Raw genomic sequence first — 12,937 nt, 5'->3', positions numbered from 1 at the left:
TTGGCAAACATGATCCCTTCCTCCTCCAGCATCTGAAAGAAGGGGATCATGAAGATGTTATAGAAGCATGGTGACACGCAAGCTCCCTGTGGAACTCCGAACAACAATAACATTGGATCTGCTTCTGCCAATTCACTGGTAACTCTAATTTGCCTATCCTTTAGAAAGGATGATATCCAAAGGATGGCCTCTTCCGAAAATAACGCATTTTCTCCGGTGGACAAGATCGAATGGTCCACCAGGTCAAAAGCCGCCGAAAGATCCAAGATCATCAGTAAGGCAATCTGACCCTTATCCATGCCCTGAATAAAATGGGATTTAAGGGCTAGGAGTGCTGTTTCCGTGCCATGATTGGCGCGGAATCCTGATTGATAATTATGCAGAATTTGATTCTGTTCCAGGAATGTGGAGATCTGATTATATGCCACCCGATCCAGTATTTTCAAAAGAAAGGCGGTGTTAGTAATGGGCCTATAGTTCGATGGGGTAAGTGGGCAGAGATTAGACTTTTTTAGTAGAGGTGTAATCCATGCATTTTTCAGATTAGCAGGCACTACCTTCGACTCAAATGAAGCATTGACAAATTTTGTGAGAGCTGGTATTAGGGTGGGTAGGCATTCCTTAATTATAATTGCAGAGCATGGATCGCCTTTACAACTTGTGCTCTTAAGTTGACTGATAGTTTTTGCCAATTCCTCTTCAGATATACGCTAAAATCTGAATAAAGGTTGATTTTTGTCTTTAACTCGGAGGTGTGTGATCTTCTAAACTGAGATTTAACAGCAGGCCAGTTCATCTGCAGGTCTGGTGCAAAGTTGGCAACATGTCAAGCCGGCATGGATCTAATTTTCAGGTTTAAGAGATTGGCAAAATACATACCATTGTAAGGGTTCATAACTGTGTATTAAAGCATTTGGAGTAGCGCAGGGAAAGCAGCACACTCACACGACATCCCATACTCTGGGCACTCGTTACCTCATATATGGAAAAATCCTGAACAGCATGCCAGGGAGATAGGGAAGATATACACATTACAACAAAGCATTCCTTGTGGCACAATGAAATCAAGGGCCCCTTGATGTGCTATGGTCAAACATTTCCACACTATACACAAGCTTTCAGGCACAAGTATTTTGTCAAGGGACCAAGGACACCGAGATGGAATAAAAAACATGCTATAACTGCAACTTGCGAAAGGCAAAATACATAGGGCCTCATTACACGGATGGCGGAGAAAAATACTGGCGGAAAGGGGAATTACCGCCCCATTCCAAGGTTGGCGGGGCGGTAAGTCCCCCTTCCACCATTGCCCTTCCCCATTCCCATTTTTGGCCCATAGGGCTCAATGGGAATGGGGAAGGCGCTAATTACGGTACCGCAAATTGCGGTACCGTAATTAGCTCCCTGGGTCCCTTTGCGTTAAATCCCCCAACCCGCAAAGGGACCTTGTAGTAAGGCGGTAAGGATTTACCGGTACCGGTATTTTACCGGTACCGGTAAATCCTTACCGCCATCCGTGTAATGAGGCCCATAGTCTGAAATTGATGCTTATTCTACTCTAAATGCTTTTTGGAAGTTTGTGTTTGCATTGGGAATTTTAGGTATTTTTGAACAGACTCAATCAGGTGACTCACCCCATTAAGTGTGTCGAAAATAAAACTTTAATGAGTCTAGTAATCATTGTATAGAATTCCAGAAAGTCAAATTATTTGTTATTCCTATTCTTTCTTATTTAGTGTCACTGCTCAAAGTGTTACACTTGTGGAACCCCCTGTTTTTTAAAGAGGTTTGAACACGAATTCCAGCCGCTCCAGAAAAAAAGAGCTTCCATAATATATATATATATATATAAAATATTATATTTTAAGTTACATTTTTTTAGGGGTAGCAAGGGAGACTTCAGGGGTCACAGTTTCGACCCCCTGGCGACCCCCAAATGAAGGTCCTGTAGCTGTTGTAAGAAAGTGGAACAATACAGAGAAAGCAGGCAGGTGACAAGGAGGAGGAGAGAAGCGAGGACTGTATGTTACAGGGGAGTTAAGAGGTGAGCAGGGTCTACAGTTTCCTCCTGAAGTCCAGATGGGATGGGGCCAATCTAATGGGCATCAGAATGGTATTCCAGTGTCCGGGTGCAAAGCCACCGAAGGCCTGTTTTCTGGGTCTTTCATTCTTGTATCTCTTTGATTCTAGTTTAGAAAGGTTAGGGTTTCTGGTGTTGCTTCCCACAAACACCAAGCAGGTGCAGAACAGCCAGTGGTGTAGCTTGCTCAGTGTTATTGGGGGAGAGGGGGGAGATTTCCCAACAAGCATGTTACTGTACCCAGCCAAATACTCGGGCTGACCATTGCTATTGCATACTTTGGACTTTTGGCGGCCCCTACCCACAACGTTTAAAGTGCAGAGATGTCCACCCGTATGGGGGAGGTGGTTTGTTTGAACATGGCAACAAGCTGTGGAGAGGCCTTTGGCCTCTGGCCGTGCTTGCATCCCAGGAGGCCTTGCTAGCACTATTAGGGCAACTTGTGTACAGGGCAAATCGATAGCACCACCAGGATAGGTTTTCCTGACAATGCTCACAATGCCCCTGTAATGTGATGCCATCCAGAGTGCAGTTTAACAAAAAATAGTAAATGAGGTCTCAACCTCCAACAAGTGTGTGGGGGCTCAGAAAGGCCCCTTCAACCTAGGGACTCCAAGACGGCCTTAATGCTCTATAAACAGTGTGATCGCTCTACACAGGCAGTCATCGAAGTGAGGGGGAATGGTCGGGAGCGGTGTTCCACTACTTTTATTTTGATCTGTTTACTATTCCTCTACTTTTTATGACCATATTCACCATTCTATATAGAGGATTTGTCCATTCATGTCCCTGTCCAAGAGTAAACTTTGTATAGGAGTGTTAGTTACTAGTCACTTAGACTATTGGACTGCCCCGGCAGCACCACTTGTCACATGTTTCACTATGCCTCCACCTTCCCTCTCCCTTCCAAGACCACAGTTCCACTTCTTTTTTCAATATACTTCTACCACTGTCTACAAGAAAAAAAAACGATGCGTAAACAGAACAGGTACAGTACAGTGAGCTGCAATGGAAAGAGAATCCAACACAAAACAGGTGCAGTACAGTCAGCTGCAGTGCAACGATCAATCTTAAAAAGAAAAGGTACTTTACTATAAGCTGCATTGCAAACATCGATCTGAAACAGAACAGGTACACTAAAGAAAGATGCAGGTCGATGCATAACACAACAGGTACAATACAGTAAACTGCGGTGGAAAGATGGATCCGAAGCAGAACAGGTACAATGCAGTAAGCTGCGGTGCAAAGATCGGTGCACAACAGAAGAAGTACAGCACAGTAACTTGCCGACAGAAGATCAATCAGCAGCAGAATAGGAACAGTTCAGCCACTTGCAAGTAATGCTGTCTTCAAAATACACAGAATAGGGAAATAATATCCCCTGCAGTAGTCAGAGGGGGATGGTAAACTTTCAAACAAGCAGAGACTGAATAACCGCCCTAAAATGCATCGACTGAGCGAAGCAAACAACCCTGTTCTATTTTTATTTTCTCTACACTTCCAGGAAGTTTTTGGTTGTTTCTCCGCGTACACCCTTAAGAGCAAGTTTGGAAATATTATGGCTAATCTAGAACAATTGGCAAAATAAATTGGATAATGAGCTAAAGAATGTACAGGAAGTTCCATAGGGGAACACAATAGATATTACAATACTTTGGAGGCCAAGTGTGTAAAAGTGTGTACGGTGGCAGTCTTCACTTTACCTGCTCCGTGTGTGGAGATTCTACCTGTACCCTACCTATTCTGTTTGAGGGAGGCATACGGTAGTCCACTTCCAACTGTATGTTTCTGTTCATCTCTTGTGTGTGCAAGCAGAATGCAGTCATGCTGTTCATGATGTACGCCTGTTGTATTTGATGGATCCGGGACAATAGCGTGCCTCAACCTTTCATCCATCTTTAGTCAATAAAATAATTACCATTAAACGGGTTGATACTGACCTCTGTTACTCAAAGTGCTAAAAACGGTAGTGTTAGCAAGTGCTATATAGAAAACAATGGGCCTCATTACGAGGCTGGCGTGCCGCCGGTTTCCATCCATTTTTTTCCGGCACCCTCGAATGGGCAATTACTGGGTCATGCCGAGTTTGACGGACCCGGTAATTGCCCATTAGTGGGTGCCGGTAATAAGGGACTCCCCATCCCCATTTGGCCCTATAGGGCTGAATGGTAATGGAAGAGTGGTAGCACCGGGACCGTTAATAATGGTACTAGTGCTACCATCCTGTTCTGCACGCGGGTGCCGGTATGGCTGCCAGGTCAGACTTAGTGGCTGCAAGGGCACCCGCAAGCAGAACTTCTATTATGGCTGTACGGTAGCAATGGTGCAGGCAGTGATACCGGCGCCGTTCTTGCCTTACCGCCAGCCTCGTAATGAGGCCCAATGTATTACTATAAAAACATGTATGCGGCAGGCGGCAGTGGTGCATGCTCCCTAGGGCAGCCGCAATACACACTGCCCATATAGCATTACCAGTGCATTAAACCTTTGATGAGGCAATCAGGGGTACATCTAGCGAGTGGAGGAGGCAACTGGTGCTTTAGAGATTCTGGCACCTGCCTACCGGAGCTCTTCATCACACGCTACATGTGCCTCGCTCCTTCCTCTGCAGCCACTCTCAGTCACTCAGGCGCTCTTACTCTTGTCCAGGCACTCTCACTCACTCAGGCGCTCTTACTCTTCTCCAGGCACTCTCACTCACTCAGGTGTTCTTACTCTTCTCCAGGCACTCTCAGTCACACAGGCGCTCTTACTCTTCTCCAGGCACTCTCACTCACTCAGGTGCTCTTACTCTTCTCCAAGCACTCTCAGTCACTCTTACTCTTCTCCAGGCACTCTCAGTCACACAGGCGCTCTTACTCTTCTCCAGGCACTCTCACTCACTCAGGTGTTCTTACTCTTCTCCAGGCACTCTCAGTCACACAGACGCTCTTACTCTTCTCCAGGCTCTTACAATCACCCCCCTCAGATGTTCCGGTTCTGCATAGAAATCTTGCCGCCGAGAATAACGCTGCAGTGCACGCCATAGCTGCAAGCCTTGTACTACGAATATGTCAAGTGGATTCAACAGACAATTGTGGCTCACTTTCCATATAATGGAAGCGGGGACACCCCTGTAACCCCCGACCCTATAATGCCAAATAAGGGGAGCAGGGGACAGCCCCTAAACTCCCCTCTCCATAAGATTCTAGAGCACAAACACAGCACCACAAAACCACAAAACGGTGGGACTGTTGGGCATACAAGGTGCTGAAATGTTCCATCTGTCTCCTGGACCCTTTCTGGGCCTGTCTAGCAAAAGATATACATACCCTTAATTTGCACAATGTAGATTAACATGATCAGAAGCGACATAACCGAAAATAACATTACTAACAGTAACATCCGTCTTAAGTGCTGTAGGGCACCATTGGTAAAGACATTTAAATATGTTTTCACGTGTAAGCCAAGAGAATAATGTGGTGGCCATATATACATAGTCACTATTATTAATATGCAAGAACTCAATAGTTTAGTAAACCATGAGGGTTTTTCTTCATATCCATAGTTGTGAACAAAATTAAATGTAGAGACACCCAATGTCAGGAGATGAGGCATTGTGAGATGAAATCATTTGCACAAGGTCAAACATTTCAGTAAAGTGGTGAAAGCAATATGTGTACGCTGTGATTTTAGCACTTGACCACATACATATCTTCCCAGTGATAGGTAACATAAGTATTTTTTAAGGTTTGTGTTTCCAAACATTAAATAATTTGTTTTCTAGCAATACCTCTAAAAGTACACAAATCACATAAGAAAACAACCTGACATTAAAGGTTAAGCAAAAAGACATGTATAGCTTTATTTTTGCCACCCAGAATTCAAGATTGCAGTAGCAGCCTGCAAAGGCATGTGGACCTTAAAACAATCTCATTTGGTTTTTACAAACATATTAAGAGTGAGAGGACGCAATGTAAGGTAATGAGCTTGAGCCGTTATTTCACACATGCAGTGTTATACTCTCATTGCATTTATTATCATCCACCATTCACACCTTGTAGGGACAGTAGTCCTAACCCAGGCACCCCTGTGCCTGAGTCATCAACCTCCAATCTGTTTACTGCCATGCTAGGTTGACACATTGCTGAACCTGGGAGGCTGAGGGAGCAGTGGGAAAGGCGCTGTGCGTCCCTGCGCTTTAAACTGTCACACGAAGTGTGTGATGTGAAGACTTTGGACAGCTGATCTTGCTTCAGACGAGAATTGTCAGGGCTTATTCCTGTCCCGAGCTGGCTATGTGCGAGACAAAGCCCATAACATTGAGACATACCCGCAAAATGCAAGATAGTTGGCCACCCTACAGACACACCCAATCCCAGTTCCCCACCTTGGGTTTCATCTGACCTTGCTGCCAACTTGGTATAAGGTGACCAAGGGATTTCCATCACCCAGGTGGATATTTTTGTCCCATTTAAATAAAACTTCATCTAAGTGGCTGCATTTTGATTGGTTCCCTGTTCATGTATCTATTGCAGCTGTGACTGCGTATAGGTGGGCAGCTAGGGCAAGCGCCTACCCACCACACATCACAAATATGCTCTTTCACTCCTTTCCCTCCTATTTCCTTTTGCTCCCACACAGCATTCTGTTTGGCCCCATCTTTTTCCACACTACTAACCCACTCTTAGCTGCTCTTTTTGCCCACTATGGCTCCCCTGTGCTTGCCTCATTCCTTTAATCCTCCTGCCTTTTTCTTTCGTCATTTCTGCCAGAGGTTCTTCCTTATAAAGATTCTGCAGATGCCGCTCTCTTGCTCATTTTGCTGCTACTCGTGCACTCCCCTGCCTCCCTTCACTCAATATTCCCGCCCTCTTTTACCCACACCACAGACCATTGATACCCCTCCACTCCCCATTCCTCACTCACTTGCCTCCCTTCTCTCCCTTTCGCCTGCCCTCCCTCTCTCTCTTAATTTCTCCCAGACTCTCTAGACCTCTTTTATTCCCCATTCTCCTACACTCCCGAACACCCTCCTGAACCCCCGTTCTCTACTTCACTCCTATCCTCCTTACCCTTGCAATTCCACTCACTCTGTGCCTCGTTAGCTATCGCCCCATTCTCCCGCCCTTGTTTATTCTCTGTGCCAATTCCCCCTTTTTACCCTCACCCGGCTCCCTTCACTCGCCTCATCTTCTGCCTTCCCTCACTCTCAATCGCTCCCTCACGCTTCTGCCATCAGTCCCTCTCCACTCTCCTGTCTCATCAGTGTTCATGTCACCTGGCCCTTCTCTACTCTTCTCTCTCAATATCTTGCCCTTACTCCCTCTTCATGCACTGCCCTGCAGCAGGGGCCTCTGGAGCTGGAGGTGATATGGAGGTGGCAGGTTTGAGCTAAGGGGTTTTCCAAGTGCCACAAGCAGCACCCAAATAAATGAAAATTAGGTAACCCTTGGTATGTTTTCAGATTAGTAGGTGCACTCCTTTTGTCTGTAATGTTCAATTACATGTCAAGTGTGTGGGTAAGAACACTGGGGCCGTGCACAAAACGGATCTGCATGCTGTAGGAATTCTCCTGTGATTTCAGCTCCTGTAATGACCCTCCCATTGCCCATGTTATTGCCCATTGCCTTGAACCCTATCATATCCAACATTAGCTTCAGGCGTGATCATTTAAGAGGAGGCCCACCTGTCTCTAGCTAGAGTCAGACCCCCCTGAACAGAACACTGTAAAAAAAAACACACCTTAACATTTTTTGCGTTTGTCCCTAAAGTTCAGCATTGTGCAACTCCCCAAGCTCTCGCTCGCTGTCTAACAAATTCATCTCAAGGGCCACAACCCCTTGGGGCAGAGAGGGGCAGAGTCTTCCCAGGAAACATAGCAGTTAATCTTGTGCTCCACCCAGATGGCGGTTGTCAGGTCTCCATGTGCGGAGTGGGAGTGCTAAGATCCAAAGTAAACATCCCCGCTGGCTCCCGGCTCCTCTGTGTGGGAGGCTGCGCGCTCACTCTCCCATGAGGGGCTGCGAGTCAAGCCTGCCGCGGCGGGGGTCAAAGGAGCACTGCCATAAACTAAGCTTCCCATGGCCAGGCCAGCGCTGCCGCCACGGGGATTGCGGAAGGAGGGCTGGACTCACAGACTAGGCCTCGTGGTGAAGGGGGAGCCCATGCGCACCCCCACTTTCCTGAAGCATGTGGTAAGGCCCAACTGTAGCTCAGCTTTGCAGGTTCTTAATGCAAGAGAAACTATTACGAGAGCGATTGCACTTTGTATGGACACCACTATTTTAAGACTGTTGGCCAGCAGGTTAACATCTTTGTAAATACAATTTTATGAATACAAGAAAATGCAGGGGAACGTTGCTTTTGAGTGCCTGTGGACTTATTAGGACTACCAGCAGGGGTAAAAAAGTCCTAAAAATTAAAGTGGGGGGACTTGCAGTTCCGAAATAGGACATTTCAACTTTAGTTGTTTGTTATTTTTCATGAAGTTATATAGTTTAGTGGTGGAGTGTTCGGCCTACAAATCTGCCGACTGTGGTTTGACCCCGGAGGTCAGCTTTAATTCAGAAATTCAAAGAGGACATACAATGTTTCTCATTTTAGCTGCACGGAGTGAGTCCCCCCTCTGAATAAAGTGGGTGGACTCCGTCCCCCCGCGTGTACCCTCGACTTGAGCCCTGACTACCAACACAAATAGACCCGACTATTTACAAGTTACACCACTTTGTTCCCTCTCATCATGAGCACTGCGACAACTGTGAAGTTTTGGACGAAAACATTCACTCCTGGATACTCTATTTTCAGTAACATGAAAAGAGAGCAGATGGCAAATGCGAATTTTGTATTTGAGCCAATTTCACAAGCCCAAACTGTGTGAGCGTATACGTCCTTGTTGCAGGTACTGGCAAGTGGGCGTGTGCATAATTTCATCTTCAGTGACTTTGAAAAGTTTCATATCTCCATTGTAAGTGCTAATGTCAGGGGAGTTGCTATGTCTGGAAAAGACCTGGGGCTAAGCTGATGTCGGAACTGTTGGGACTCGGGGCTATCTAGTCTTTTGGCTGTAGCTCCTGAGATTCTATCCGGGGCTACAACCAAAAGATCAGGAGCTATAGTCCCCTTAGTCCCCCCCTAGCAACGCCCCTGGCTAATGTTCCGATTGTTAAATGCGATGGGCCGCACGCATTTTAAAGTCCATCACAACTTGCAGTAGCTCATTGGTTAATTTGTGAGAAAAAAAATGTCAAGTGAATACTTTTAAAAATTAACCAAGTTGTCTACTTCTTTCACAAGCAACAATGATTCCTTATTTTGTGAAACTGCATAGTGTATATTGACAAAATGCATAACAACTGTGCATTTTTAAAACAATGACAAAAAGGAGGAGACATTTATTGACAATACAACCACCCCACAGAGTAGACATACATACAACCGTACAGATAAGGTGTGTATCAGACAATTTTACTCCCTAAAAACAGACAACCCCCCCAATCAAATGGGAGTAAAAATAATCCCAACAAAAAATAGGAAACAGGCAGGTAGGATGTTTTCACCCTCAGAGCTCCACGGATACGTTTGGACCATAAGAGCACGTAGTACCATCGGAAGAAACTACTATTATTACTGTCTAATCAGAAGAAATAAACATGTATCTTTTAATGTGCATGATTAACCAGGTGGCGAGAACCAATTATTACAAAATCATTTCCGTTTTCCAGTTAAAACATATTTTTGCACAGTTATAAGACAAATACTCCCATTGGGAAGTGGACTTACATGTTTACTCCCATAAAAATAATTTTACTCCCAACTTTAAAAAAAAAAAGGGAGCAAGATACTCCGGCTTCCACGTCTTATCTGGACCACTGCATACATATATGTCAGATTGTTCCAATATCACAAGTGAATGGCACATCCAACCTTTCCCCCTTTTCTTGTGTCCTGTCACTTACAGCCTTGCAGTTTTTATACCAGGAAAAGTAAGCAGACTGCAGGGAAACAAACAGCACAGCGTGCACCACTCACACTTAACCTGGACATAGTTAGATCTCCTGGTTTAGCTCTCCGGGTGCTCTTGAGCGAGTGGTGCATGTAGCGCCTTACGAATGAGATCGAATGAATAAATACATCATACAACTGCATCACCATGTTTTCAATGGTGCTATGCACCTCAGCATTCAATAGCTACAGCTGATCGATGTAACTTGATAACAGACCCTTGAGTCCAGACAACCTTAGTCTTTGCATTTCAGTACCTATACTTCTGGTGGAGCAAGACATCAAAGAAACAAACAAGGCAGGCACATGGTAGGGTTTGCAACCAACACGTACAGAGTAAGCGTGTAGTGGGATGTAGCTGACTACTATCTAGTCTTTTGTTTTTCGCCAATAGCACTTTGCATTTCATTATTTGCAGGGTCAAACTTATGAGGACAGCAAAAGTGCAAGTCTCTGAATCAGAAACGGGGTGGCAGAAAGTTAGGACTGAAAGGAGGTGCCTGATATGCTATTGGACCACGTTGCAATGCTTTAAGCTTTCTTGGAATGCAGTCCATTCTCTTATTATCTTTAAGACTGTCCAGTGTCAAGTGTGAGCTACTGCTACTTGAAGTCCTCAGCACTTATAATGGGAAAACTACCTTTTGCTACTGTGTACGAGAGCGAAATGACATGAGCTAAAAACCAACAGAACATGTACAATCTGACCTAAGGAAACGCAGGTTTGTTTCTGCATCATTTTCAGAAATTCATGTAAACAAAGGAGTGATGTTGGAACTGAGACCGTAGTTTGTGGATATTACTAGTTGTAATTACTTTCCAAATGTCCTTACTCAGAAGATAATTTTACTCTTATGTGGAGAAATAATCCATGTTATACTGATTTTCCAAATAACTAGTTTGGAAAGCTCATCATAATTAAACCTGGAAATATTTTAGACAAATATGTTCCTCTAGCAGTAGTTTATAACTCTGTAGAGTGGTTTCTGCTTGTCTTTGTTGCCCCATGAGCATGGGCAGTTAGATCTAGTAAATGGCAGTTTGTTGTAAGAAAGCCTTTTGCAGAATGCTAGAATGTGTTCCCCTTACAAACAGATCCTAAATGTATTGTTTCTGCATGCCATTGTTAGGTGTGTGGGTGAAATATAGCCCCTGCTGCATGCCAGAAATACAGAGGGCAGAGTCAGTTATGAGGGCTCACCAACATACAAGGCCAGCACAGAGATAAATAAGGTCAGACATTGTCAGGTTTCATGGGGTTTAGTTAAATGTGGTGGAATGAGTGTATGATTAACATAAATTATGGTTTGGGACCTTAACTTTTAGTGCAGAGTGTGGAGAGCTTCCCAAGCCAAAATGGAGACTTACAAAAGGATCAGTGATTGGTCAGAAGTAAAAGAAAGGCATTGTTAGAACATTCTAAACTGCCTTTCATTGTCAGCAGCCCAGCAGGAAGGTCTTAAGTTTGAAGCTCTGAAGATTTAGAAACTTTAGCTAGGCCCTTGTGCCTAGGATTTATTATTTGGATCAGGAAAGTGTTGGAGAATTTAAGAAGAAAGTCAGAATGGTTCCGGTAAAAGAAAGAAGCAAGTTAAGTGACTTTATAATTTTTAACTGAACTTTGTGAAATTCAAGAAGGAGTTATATTTCTATACAGTTTATTAACTAGTTCCTGTTTTCTTATTCTTTGTTTAAAGAGTAGTTAGTTTTGTTCTTTTAAGACTTTATTTTTGGATTTTTTGAACAGTACTCTTATTTAATGAACTGCGCAACATATTTAGCGCGTGGCAAGTTGGTGTGTGGAAGCCTGTTCATCTTTTCAGTGTTGTGTGTTTTTTCGGTCGTATAAAAATTATTGAGCACTGTTCCTTCTTACGGTAACAGTGTTTTCTTTTAACGTCAGGCTAGCGCTAGAAATCTTACACTGTCTGCGCAAGTGACAGTGTTTTAGATACGCAATCCTGAAACGTTATGATTTATTTACTAACATTCTAACCTGGCGCGCGTACCTCATTAAGCTGCCTCTTCAAGGATCAGTGTCCAGAGCTCAGTAATTTCCTCTTTCCTACTTGAACAAATAAGATTAAGGCGGAAGAAATACTGTTCTACTACGCATGCGCATATGCCATTTTTGAACTCTATTTTTTGTTCCCATGCGCACACCATTTTAGAAGGAAAAGGAATATCTTCACGCATGCGCATAACTCGAGTCAAGTGAACGCTTCCTTGAAGAGCGATATTTTTACGCAAGCAAAAGATCCAATTAGTGAACACTCCTTTCTTTCCACATGCACAAACAATTCTAAATGGAAGAAGCAAGAGTGTCATATTTGGAATTTGTGTAAAAGTTAGAGATAGACACAAAAGATGGACCTACAATTTCCAGATGGGCGTGTGTGTTTTGGAATTTGAACTGCTAGAACATTAATTCATGGAACTGAGAGAGTGAGCTAAAGATAGCAGTTTTCCAATTCTGAATTGAAGAAGTTAATGAGAGCATCAGAGATTCTATTTTTCGTCAGTAAGAAAACAAACGCTTCCTCTAAGTTATCAATATAGGATATTCAGGTATGGTGGCATGTTTATTTACTCAATTCGATAAAGAGAAGTCAGAGCCTAGGAAAAGAAAGGTTAGTGATTAAAGTGTATTTGTTGTTATTTCATCTACAGGTTAAGAGATATAAAGAAGCTGAGCAAAACCTGAAGTTTATTATTTTGTCCCATTTTCCCCCTTTCCCTTAGGGATGCTCTCAACTGAACTGTTTTGTTACCAGTTACGAGGTTAGCATCCAAAGGGCACTGCGGGGGTTCAGCAGCTTCCGCGGACAACATCCTGATTGAAGATAAAGCCTGACAGACATAAGGCCTAGTGAA

At 44.0% G+C, this 12,937-nt stretch overlaps 1 protein-coding gene and 1 long non-coding RNA gene across 2 annotated transcripts in view; one reads left to right on the top strand and one right to left on the bottom strand.

The window, feature by feature from the left end:
* The window catches only part of CYGB (cytoglobin), a 268,650-nt gene that overhangs the window by 187,668 nt on the left and 68,045 nt on the right, over window positions 1-12,937 (bottom strand). The gene's annotated exons all lie outside the window — the stretch shown is intronic.
* LOC138582921 (uncharacterized) overlaps window positions 8,151-12,937 on the top strand; it is a 128,973-nt gene continuing 124,186 nt past the window's right edge. The window contains exon 1 of the long non-coding RNA XR_011305108.1: window positions 8,151-8,256. This is a non-coding gene — a long non-coding RNA (uncharacterized lncRNA). The remainder of the gene's footprint in view (window positions 8,257-12,937) is intronic.

This window comes from Ambystoma mexicanum, chromosome 3q (genome assembly GCF_040938575.1).
Source record: "Ambystoma mexicanum isolate Mex_15411 chromosome 3q, UKY_AmexF1_1, whole genome shotgun sequence".
Lineage (NCBI taxonomy): Eukaryota > Metazoa > Chordata > Amphibia > Caudata > Ambystomatidae > Ambystoma > Ambystoma mexicanum.
The sequence above is the reverse complement of the archived record's forward strand: the minus strand, read 5'-3'. Positions and strand labels throughout refer to the sequence as shown.